Raw genomic sequence first — 9,952 nt, 5'->3', positions numbered from 1 at the left:
CCTAAGTCAACAGGTGATGATGAGAGAATGGGGGATGCTCATCAACAAAGAGACTCCAGGGTGGTTTGGAAGGAAATTCAATCAAATGGGTCAAATAACCTGGCCCTGTATCCATCTCTGCCACCCTCTCTGGCCTCTCCACCTCCCCATCTTAGAGAGTTCCTGTTCCTTTGTGGGACAGGGAAGTGGTGAGGGCTGTGCTTGGAAGCCGGCTTGCCTGCGTGAATTTGGTCCCCATCACTTAATTTGCCTTGGGTCTGTGGGGAAATTAATTGATGTTTCTCTTCCTCAGCTTTCCCATCTGTACAATGGGGTTAATAATAGCATCTATTCCAAAGCGCTGTTGTGAGGCATACATGTATCGATATTTGCACGTGCTTGGCACACAGAAAGTGTTTAATGCATATCAGTTGTTGTTGTCATTGTGCTTATTGATGTTACTATTATTGTTCTTATAAGACATCCAGCTCAGAGATCCTTCCTCGTTGTCCACACCAGTCTCCCCCGCTCGGCTGGCTCTTTCTCTCTGTGTTCCTGGCACACTTAAATTCCCATACCTGCCCCAGCACAGGGTAGAGGAGGTGACTTGCGTGCCTGCCTCTCTCTCCCCTTGGATTTCGCCCTGATCTCCCAAAGCAGGGACTGGAATGAAAGAAGGAATGAGCACTAGATTAATTTTCCTATTGTCCAGACACAAACCCACACCATGGCCTGGTTTGCTTTCTGGACCTTACTACCCCCAACTCTGGGCGGTGTGGGCACCGGACTAAGGGCTATCCCAGTGGTATCACATGCTCATTATGTGCCCAGCAACTGCACTAAGTGCTGTTTGTGGATCACCTTACTTCATCCTTGCAACAATCCTAGAGAGAGGGGGGTTATCATTCTCATTTTACAGATGGAAAATCTGACACTAGGAGAGATTAAGTGAGCCCCGGTCGTCTGAAGCCAGGCCTATGAGCCTAACCACTGCACTCCAATGCCTCCCGCCCTGAAAGGGCCACAGCTTACCTGTGGCTCACCTGCCTGGATGGAGCGAGTCTGTGACCTCCACTTCAAGGCTACGCGTTGACCCCACGATGGCCTCAGCTGAGGCTGGTCCTCCCTCTAGGCAGCCCGAGTGCCCACGTGTGGGCAGATGCTCCCAGGGAGACCTGGCCGATTTCTGCCCATGCCCAAAGAGTCAGCAGTTTTCCTGACAGAAACGATTTTCCAGCAGTTTTTCTCTCCAGCTTGGGCACCATCCAACAACAGGGCGGCCACTCACTCACCAAATGTGGCAACCAAGGGCTTGAAATGCAGCTGGCGAAGACTGAGATGTGCTGTTGTAAACCCGCCCCGCTTGGAGGCTTAGTATGACAGGGAATATCAAGTATTTCACTAATAATTTTTGATACTGATGACAAGTTAAATAGTTCATTTAGGTTGATAATATGATGCTGGATTAAATAAAATGGGTTCGAATTAACTCCCCTGGTTTCCTTTTACTTTTCAAAACGCAGCTGCTAGAAAATTAAAAATTGCATATGTGACTTGCATTTGTGGCCTGCATTGTATTTCTATTAGATGGCACTGCCATAGAGTTCCAGCCATTAGGCCCTAAACCCTTATAGAATTCCACCTTCTAGGGCCGGGCCTCAGGCTGGTCTCTGGAGTGGTGGAGGAGGGGTGGAGGTGGGGGTGTAGGAAGGGTGGGGAATGGGTTGAAGGCGTGCTGTCCTCCTCAGCAGACCAGAAAGTGGCCACCCTGGTTTCTGGCAGTGGCTATGGGTGGTTGTGGAGGCACAAGCCACAGGTTGGGACGGTGTGGGGGGCGGGAGGGGGAGGGGTCGACAGCATGTTTCAGACCATCCCTCCCACCCAGGCAATTATCTGCACAGTCTTGACTGTCCTGGGCTAACGGCTTGGACAAAGGCTCCGTGGGGGTGCCAGCTGGTGCTGGCGGCCTGTGCATTCAGGTCCTTGCTCCCAGATCAAAGGCATATTGGTCGTGCTTGCACGGGGCCTCAGCTCACTGGCTTCCTGCAGGCACCACTCCTTTGAGGCTGCGTAGACATTAACCCTGTCCAGTCTGGAGCCCAGTTCTCGGGGAGGTGGGAGAGTCTGAGGAAGCCTGTCCTTCTGTAGTGCCAGTCCCCGCCTCCTGCAATCTTGGTAAGTCCTGCAGAATCATCCACATCTCTCCTGAGGTGGAGGCGAACACGCCCACCCCAGAAGCTGGGGATGCCCTCATTTACATGCATTTGCATCTCATTTATTCCAACATCCAGGCTGAAGCCCAGGCTAATTCAGCTGACAGGAACCCCACCTGCTTTAGATCTGTTGCTCTGCCCAAGTGATTCCCCAGGCAGGGGTGCAAGGGGAGACCCTAAGACCAGGCCCCCTCCTGAGGTGGGAGCTGACGTGGCCTTTCGGCCTTTTGGCCTGAGCTCTGCATTGAGCCCACCTCCCAAGGACAAACTAGCCTGGGGCAGCCACTCTGTTCCCCTAAAGGTGCCCCTTCCCCACAGTAAAGGTGGGGGTCAGGGGCTTGGTAGAGGCTCATTCAACCCATCGCCTGTCCAGCAGTAGCTGGATGCCAGGCCAGAGGAACTACAAATCCCCCTGGGTTGTTTGAGTCCCCCCTCTACAGGGCACACAGAGGGCTTGTGTGTCAGCCCCAGGTTCATGTACAGGAGCCTACAATGTGCTGCATGGCACTGCATTGTCAACCAAAGCCTTGTACTGCCTCTGGATGACCTAATACCCTGAGACCACAGAGGATCAGAGTCAAAAAACAAGCTCAGTTACCCAGAGGTACTTCTGCCCCAGGCCCTGTACCATCTCTGTCTATACCCACAAAGGGCACATAATCAGGCCAGAAAGGTGCCCACCGATGGCCCAGGAAACACTCATGACACTCAAAGGTGCCCGAAACAGCAGTCAGCATCCTAAAGAGCGCTCTTGCCCAATTCCTTCCAACTCAGTTTTCTCAATACCTGAGCTGAAAAAGCCTTCGCGGGGGAACTGTGTACTGACGCCATGGCAACCGAGGCATTTATGGGGCACTTATTGTGTGCACTGAGGGAGATAGAAATCTGGGAAACTTACCCTCTATGGTCTCTTCGTGTCCAGAGGAAGATAAGCCAATCCTCCAAAACACTAAATTTATGCCATAAAAGTGCTCCTGATAGAGTATAACCAAATATGCAACCCTTTTTTCCTTAATAAACTTTTAAATTTAGGTATACTTTACATACAAGAAAATGCCCAGACCTTAGGTATACAGTTGGGCGAGTTTTGACAAATGTGCACATCTGTGTAACTGCCACCCAATCAAGACAGGAAGCATTCCCCTCACTTCAGAAAGTTCCTCAACATCTCTTTCAGTCAACAGCTCTGATTTCTGTCACCATAGATTAGCCTTGCCTGTTCTAGAAGTTCATGCATATGGAATCTTACCTTATGGGTTTTTCCGTGTCAGGATGTCTTTGATCAACACAATGCTCTTGAGATTTTTACTTTGCATTTGCTGGCCAGTGCCATCTGAGCTACCTGTGCAACGCACTGGGAACACAACTACTTATCTGGGGACAAGGACTTAATTCGATCATGAAAGGTGAGGACAGGAGAGACCCGAAGTTCAGTTATCTCTGGGGACTGCAGGCCCCAAAAGATCCTTAGGGAGTTGTTGTTTTTTTTTTTCCTCTCCTTGCCTCAGACGTTTCCTGAAACAGAAGCTCAGCAATTATACATCTAACAGGCATCTAGGCTCAGCAAGCAAGTGGGGGCTTTCCCTGGGTTTCCAGTTTTGTTGGCAACTAGCTGTCGCTTGATTGAACTGGCAGTCTGTGATGCATCCGACCCAGCTCAGCGGTGAGGCTGGTGCTGCAAATGGCCGGCTGAGCTCCTGCGCTTTCTTCCCCTCAGGTCGGGTTGTGGCAGGCGGCCTCTGGTCCTCAATCTTCTGGCACCCCCACACCAGCCAGTGTCTCCAGGGCCCCACCCAGCATGAGTGGACTCGGCGCTGGGGTTCTTACTGGGAGCACACTCAGAGACAGCAGAGCTGGGCAACCTGGGGTAGGTACTTCGACTCTGAAGGGCGACTTGTCTGGGTCCCCTTCCTGCTCTTGGCCCAGGTCGATGAGGCTGGGGCTCTGATGGCCAGGCAGGGAGCATCGATTGGGCTGGGCTGGTCCCTCTCATGGTCTGATTTTCTCCCCCATCTTAGATCATGCAGGGTACCTCCCAGGCTGGCCTGAGTATGGAGGGATGGCTCATGTAGCCTGAGAACTGACTTGGTGCCCGAAGCCAGATGACTTTTTCCTGTTCTGCCATCTCTTTGAAAACTGCCTCTTGAGTCAGGCCCTTCCTTCACACAGGCCTTCGAGGAATCGATATCTGCCAGAAAGGCGTTTACCAGTTTCTTGACGCCAGGAGAAGCCTTTCTACTGTTCAGAATCCATTCCCAGAAAGCACGGGGTCCCTGGGCAAGGGTGAAGTCTTGGGCTGAGCTCTGCCTGCATCCTCATATGACCTTGACCTTGAGCCTATGGGACAGCCAGGGCTGTAAGGAGGGCAGCAAAAGCCCTCAGTGATGATGACAGAGGGATCTCTGAGTGGATGAGAGGAGGGACCTTTCTGGGCTCACACAGAGGCAGCAAGAGCAGCTCCAACCCCATCCCTCCACTCCGATAATACCCCTGTGGGGACACGACTTTCCACTGCCTCCCTGGGAGATTTAATCAGGAGAAGAAACTGAAGAGGAGAGGACTCAAGCCTCAGAGCACAAACATTCTCTCTCAACAACAGGCTTGGAGACTAGGTCTGATTCCAAATTCCGTGCATTCTCCATGGCTGGGCTCCCATTCCACCTCCTCCAGGCAGCCTCCCCGGCTGCTCTGGGTCAAATTCACCTCCCACTGGGGAGGCTGAGCCCCTAACTCCAACCTCACATCCTCCCTGTCCTGGGCAAATCTCTCTCTGGCCTGTGGGGTGAACCTGCAAGGCCCTGAGGGGCTTCAGTATCCTTTTCCTCCCCTCCAGAAGAGTAAACAGAGTAAAGAATGGACAAGAGAGGCTGACAGACAGTTCTATAAGACTCTGGCTTCAAAAATCACAATTAAATTTTCGGTTGAGATTTGGGGTATACCAGGTACCCCTCTGGGAAATAAAGTTGTAAGGGAGGCTCTGGGTACCTGCCTTCCCAGCCCACGGGAAGGGGTGAGGCAGGCAGAAAAGGTGACACAAGATTCAAGGAATCTGTAAGTCAGATGGCCCCGATGTTGTGCCAGCCATGGTATCTGACCCACGAAGCCTGGTCCTTGGACATTTCCCCCCGCCCCCCCAATTTGGGGGTCCCAGGCTTCAGGAATTGACGTGGGGTCTCTATAAATAGCATCATTCCATATTGATCATCTTAAAAAGACACGGTATGTTCTAGGCCCACGGAGAGGAGAGTTGTGTCTAAAAATAGTCTCATCCCCAGGAACTGCTGCCAGCCCGAGGCGAGTGGTGTAAGCTGGACATAACCGAAGGGGCAGTCCACTGAGAAGGTGGGGTTCAGAAATGGAGGCATGGGACCTCTCCATCCCCACCGCATTCCCTCTGCTCCAGTCACGGAGCTTGCCCCTGCCTCAGGACCTTTGCACCTGCAGCTCCCTCCATAACAGTCTTTCCCCAGGTGGCCTCAGGTTTGGTTCTTTCTTGTTATTCACCTCTCAGTTCAGTCACTTCTTCAAGGGTCCTTTCCTGACCTTCCAGTTTAGAGTCATTCTCATCTCTCTCTATCGCATCACCCTGATTTACTTCCTGCATAGCATTAGTCCCTATCTAAAATTATCTTCGGCATCTATTTGTTTAGTGGTATCCAGTCTATCTTTCCCTAAGCATACATAAACTTCACAAGAGCAGTTGCTACATCTTGTACATACATCTTGCAGAATCTTCCGTGGCCCAAAGGCACTGAATGTCCCATCCAGGCTCTGCCCTACCACCCCAGGCCGAACTCTGCCTCAGAGCTCTGCGTCAGGGCAGCCTGGGCTGGCAGCAGGCACTGAGGCCCAGGCTCAGTGTGCAGCCACTGCCACTGCTGTAGCTGCTCTGCTCCCCGCGGCGACCAGCCTCTGTCCACAGGCTGCCCACTGGCTTTGCCTTCTCCTCTCTCTGCCTGCTTTGTGCATTTAGCCTCAGGACTTTTACTCCAGCCCCTCTACTCCAAATTCTGTCACCGTGGATACCTCATCTTGTTTCCAAATACAGCTTTCTGGAACATTCCTCTCCTCAGAGAAAAGGTTCCCTCCCCTTACTGCCCACCTCGAAGTCCCTGACATCGAAATCTCCCTCTCGGAGATTCACAGGAAGAGCCATGTCCCCTGGGCCTCCCCGACTGCCCCTGGACACACTGTCACCACGGCACACCCCACCGACACAGTCTCGACTCACACATCTCTGAGGGAAAGGCTTTCCCCCGTAAGCACCGTACATGGATGAGCCGCACGAACATGCGCCTACGGCATCCACTTCAGACTCTCCCGACAACCCTCCCTTGACCCCACCCTCGCCAGCTCCCTTCTATCTCTCTCCTCCCTCTTCAACCATCAAACTCTTTGAAAGAGCTGTCTACACATGCTGTCTCCACGTCCTCACCTCTGGCTCGCTCCTCAACCCACTCCAAACTGGCTTCCATTCCCACCAAATCATTCGTTCATTCGTTCATGCATTCATTCAACAAGAACCCATCTGTGCTGGGCATCCCATTCTATGGACGCCGAGAGCGGAGTTTCTCCTGCCAAGGTCACCAGCACCCTCACAGTGGCTCAATCTAATGGGCACTTCTCTTTAAATTATTCATTCTTTTTCTATCTATCCATGAACTTCTCGAATGTATCATCTTAAGACACTCAGCAGAAGGAAACGGGGGCCTCCCCCTCCTCCCCGAGACATGCACTCTCCTTGCCTTCTGCGGCGCCTCCTACTCCTGGTTTCTCTCCTACCTCTGGCTGTTCCTTCCCAGGCTTCTTTGTAGATTTCTCCTGCCTCGATTGTTGGAGTGCCTCTAGGCTCTTGACACAACCCTCTTCCCTCTCACCCGCTTACCACATCAGAATCACCTGAGTGTTTTCAAATCTACGGATGTCCAGGCCCCCTCCCAAGGCCAAATGAACTAGCATGTCTGAGGGTGGAGCCTGGACACAGGTATTTTTATTTAAGTGATGCTAATGTCACCAGACTTGAGGACCATGGGGCTGCATTCTTGCTGGGCAATCTAATTCAGTGCCATAACTCCAATGCCCAGCCTCTGCCAAAGTCTCCAAGCTTCCATCTCAGCCCAGATTGCCTTCCTTCCAGGACTCCACCCCCCCGACCCCCACTACCTGCTAGATGTTGGCATCTCTCCCTGCAAGCACTACAGGCTCACATTAGAACCTTGAAACACCCGTCACTTCTCCTTTGTTCTTCGTCAGACTTGCCAGTCCCTTCTCAAAATGGTGTGACATGGGGGCAGTGTACCTCACTCTGTGAGCCATCGAAGTTAGGGATGTCACTTAACAGAGAAGGAAGATGGACTGCTGCAAGTTCTTTTCCCTGTGGTCACCTGCCAGCCACTTCTCCAATGGAAAGACTTTTGACGGCACCCATGGTCTGTGCTGGGGAGGTGGTACAATGCAGAGCAGATGTGCAAACACCTAGGCTCAAACCCAAGTTCTGCTACTTAGTATATGTATGCCAGTGAGCAAGCTAGGTAAAAGCTAGGTAACCTTTCTGGGCCTCCAGTTTCACCATCTGCAAAATGGCCATTATGATGGTCTCTACCTCCAGATTGATGCGAGGATTCAATGAGATGAGCCTTATAAAGAAAGCGCTTAGCACCGTGTCTGGCCTGCAGAAAGCACTCAGTGAATGTTAGCTATTTTTAGTACCATTACTGAGGATAAATTCCCAATTCCTGAGCAGAGCTCACAAGGGCCCCCGTGACTGTGACCTTGGCTTTAACTTGGCTCTTCTCTCCCTCAACCATGGGATCCAACAGATCACTCAACCAATAATTGTGCCGTTTCACACCTCTGTGCTCTTGTACATACTATTCCTGATGACTAGACTGTACAGTTCTTGCCTAGAAAACTCCTATTCACCCTTCAAAACCCAGTGGAAGGTTATTTTTCTTAGAAAAGTTCCCTTGACTCTTCGGGCCAAAGGTAATCATCCCTCCTCTGAGTGGACTCTGGCACACCCTTCCAATAAACGTCTCAAGAATCAGCACCTCCTGTGAACAGAACAGGGACTGCCATTTACCACTATCCCAGGTTACCCTCAGGACTCCCTTCTCTTTGGGTTGGCACCAACCTCCCCTGTGTTCCCATCCCCAGCTGTCTCTGGTGTTTCCCACCACTCCTCCAAGCTCAATATTCATGCTGAGTGAGTCAATCCTGGAATCTTTCCAGAGGAGCTTTGCTCACCACACAGAGACGGGGCTGAGCACCCCAGAGCATGGCAGCTGCCCACACCAAGTAGGTCTGAGTGCTCGTTCTTGGCACCCCAGGGCCAGTTCCCCTTCTGCTCAGACCCTCTTGGTCAGTTTTAGGCTGGTTTGGCCCACAGGAGAAAGGAGTCAAGGGGTCTTCACACAGAGGAGCGCCCTGATTCTCTAGGCAACCTTGATAAGTCCTTGAGGCCTTCTGGGCCTCAGTTTCCCTACCTGTAAAGCACAGTGGTGATGACAGGATTAGACTAAAAGCTTAAGGAGGCACTTTTCTGCATGGGGCTGGGCATTCTAGCACCGAATCTTTGCTCCGCACCCTGACTGTCTGCCTCCCCTCCCCATGCTCCTGTGACAGCAGCCTGACCCACCCTCATCCCACCCTCTGGCTCATGACCACCAGCTCACGGGCACCTGCCCAAGCCTAACTGGGTGAAGATGAGAGCAAGGAGATGGAGTTGAGGGGAGCGGCGAGGGCCTGTGCTCCCAGGGTGAGGGTCTCTGCAGATCCCGCAGAAGCATGGGAACCTGGGAGAGGGCGGAGGTGCCCGGCATGCTGGAGGTCATGCAGTGTGCCTGTCTGGGTGGTGCTGCCTAGGCTCCCAGGGAGAGGTGCCTGGGGTCTCGGCAGGAGTTGAGCAGACAGCTGGGGAATGGACTGCAGGCCCAGAACCTCAGGAGGAGACGGAGGAGACTGATCCCACGGCCTGGGCTGGGTTCAGGGCACTAAGGAGAAAGGAGTGAGTCCTGCCACCGTCTCAGTCATGGTTTCCTGGTGCTGCGGTGTGCTGCCCTCCAACAGGTGTTTGCGAGGCAGGCCCAGAGCCAGGCCTTGGCCCCAGCATCCCTTCCCCCACCTCATCACCACCAGCACCAGTCCCCACTCCTCCGGCCCCCACCAGCGGGCGGGCCCTCGGGCAAGGCGAGACCCCTCCACTTCCTCCCAGGGCACCACCAAAGCGGTCAAGTAACAGAGGTCGAGAGCCACCACCTGTCAGGGTGCGTGGATCTGTCCAGGTCAGAGAGAGGAGGGCAGAGAACTCTTCCCCAATCTCAGCGCACAGAGATCTCTCCTCTTTCAGGGACACAGAGACCAGATAGCGGGGAGCGGCTCCTTTAGGGCGTCAGAGGGCACCAAGATCCCTACGTGGTCTAAACACGCAGAGACAGGACGCACACGCAGATCTCTCCCCCGCGAGAACACACAGAGACCTCTCTCCAGTCAGAACGCGCAGAGGTCTCGTTCTACAGAAAGGACGGCCCCTACGGACGGTTCCCCCGCGCCCTGAGAAACGGGGTGCTTGTCTCCTCCCCGTTGCCAGCCCTGCTCGACCAGCCTTCCACCCCCGCTCTCTGGAACACACTCACCGCGCGCCCAGCCGCCGCTCTGACCTTGGGGTCTCCGGCCTCAGGAATCCGGGTCCCAATCCCAGACCCTCCACGAGCCTGCGCCAGGGATGGCCGGGAAGCCGGGAGCGCAGCCCCTCCTCCCCC

At 53.4% G+C, this 9,952-nt stretch overlaps 1 protein-coding gene across 1 annotated transcript in view; it reads right to left on the bottom strand.

The window, feature by feature from the left end:
- Nucleotides 1-7,138, bottom strand: part of SCN5A (sodium voltage-gated channel alpha subunit 5) — a 100,519-nt gene extending 93,381 nt beyond the window's left edge. Inside the window, exon 1 of the mRNA XM_008053200.2 lies at nt 7,092-7,138. The gene's annotated coding sequence lies outside the window, so the exon portion shown is untranslated. The remainder of the gene's footprint in view (nt 1-7,091) is intronic.
- Between the last annotated feature and the right edge of the window lie 2,814 nt (nt 7,139-9,952).

The sequence above is a fragment of the Carlito syrichta genome, unplaced genomic scaffold (genome assembly GCF_000164805.1).
Source record: "Carlito syrichta isolate Samal-C Ts95f unplaced genomic scaffold, Tarsius_syrichta-2.0.1 Scaffold287955, whole genome shotgun sequence".
Lineage (NCBI taxonomy): Eukaryota > Metazoa > Chordata > Mammalia > Primates > Tarsiidae > Carlito > Carlito syrichta.
The sequence above is the reverse complement of the archived record's forward strand: the minus strand, read 5'-3'. Positions and strand labels throughout refer to the sequence as shown.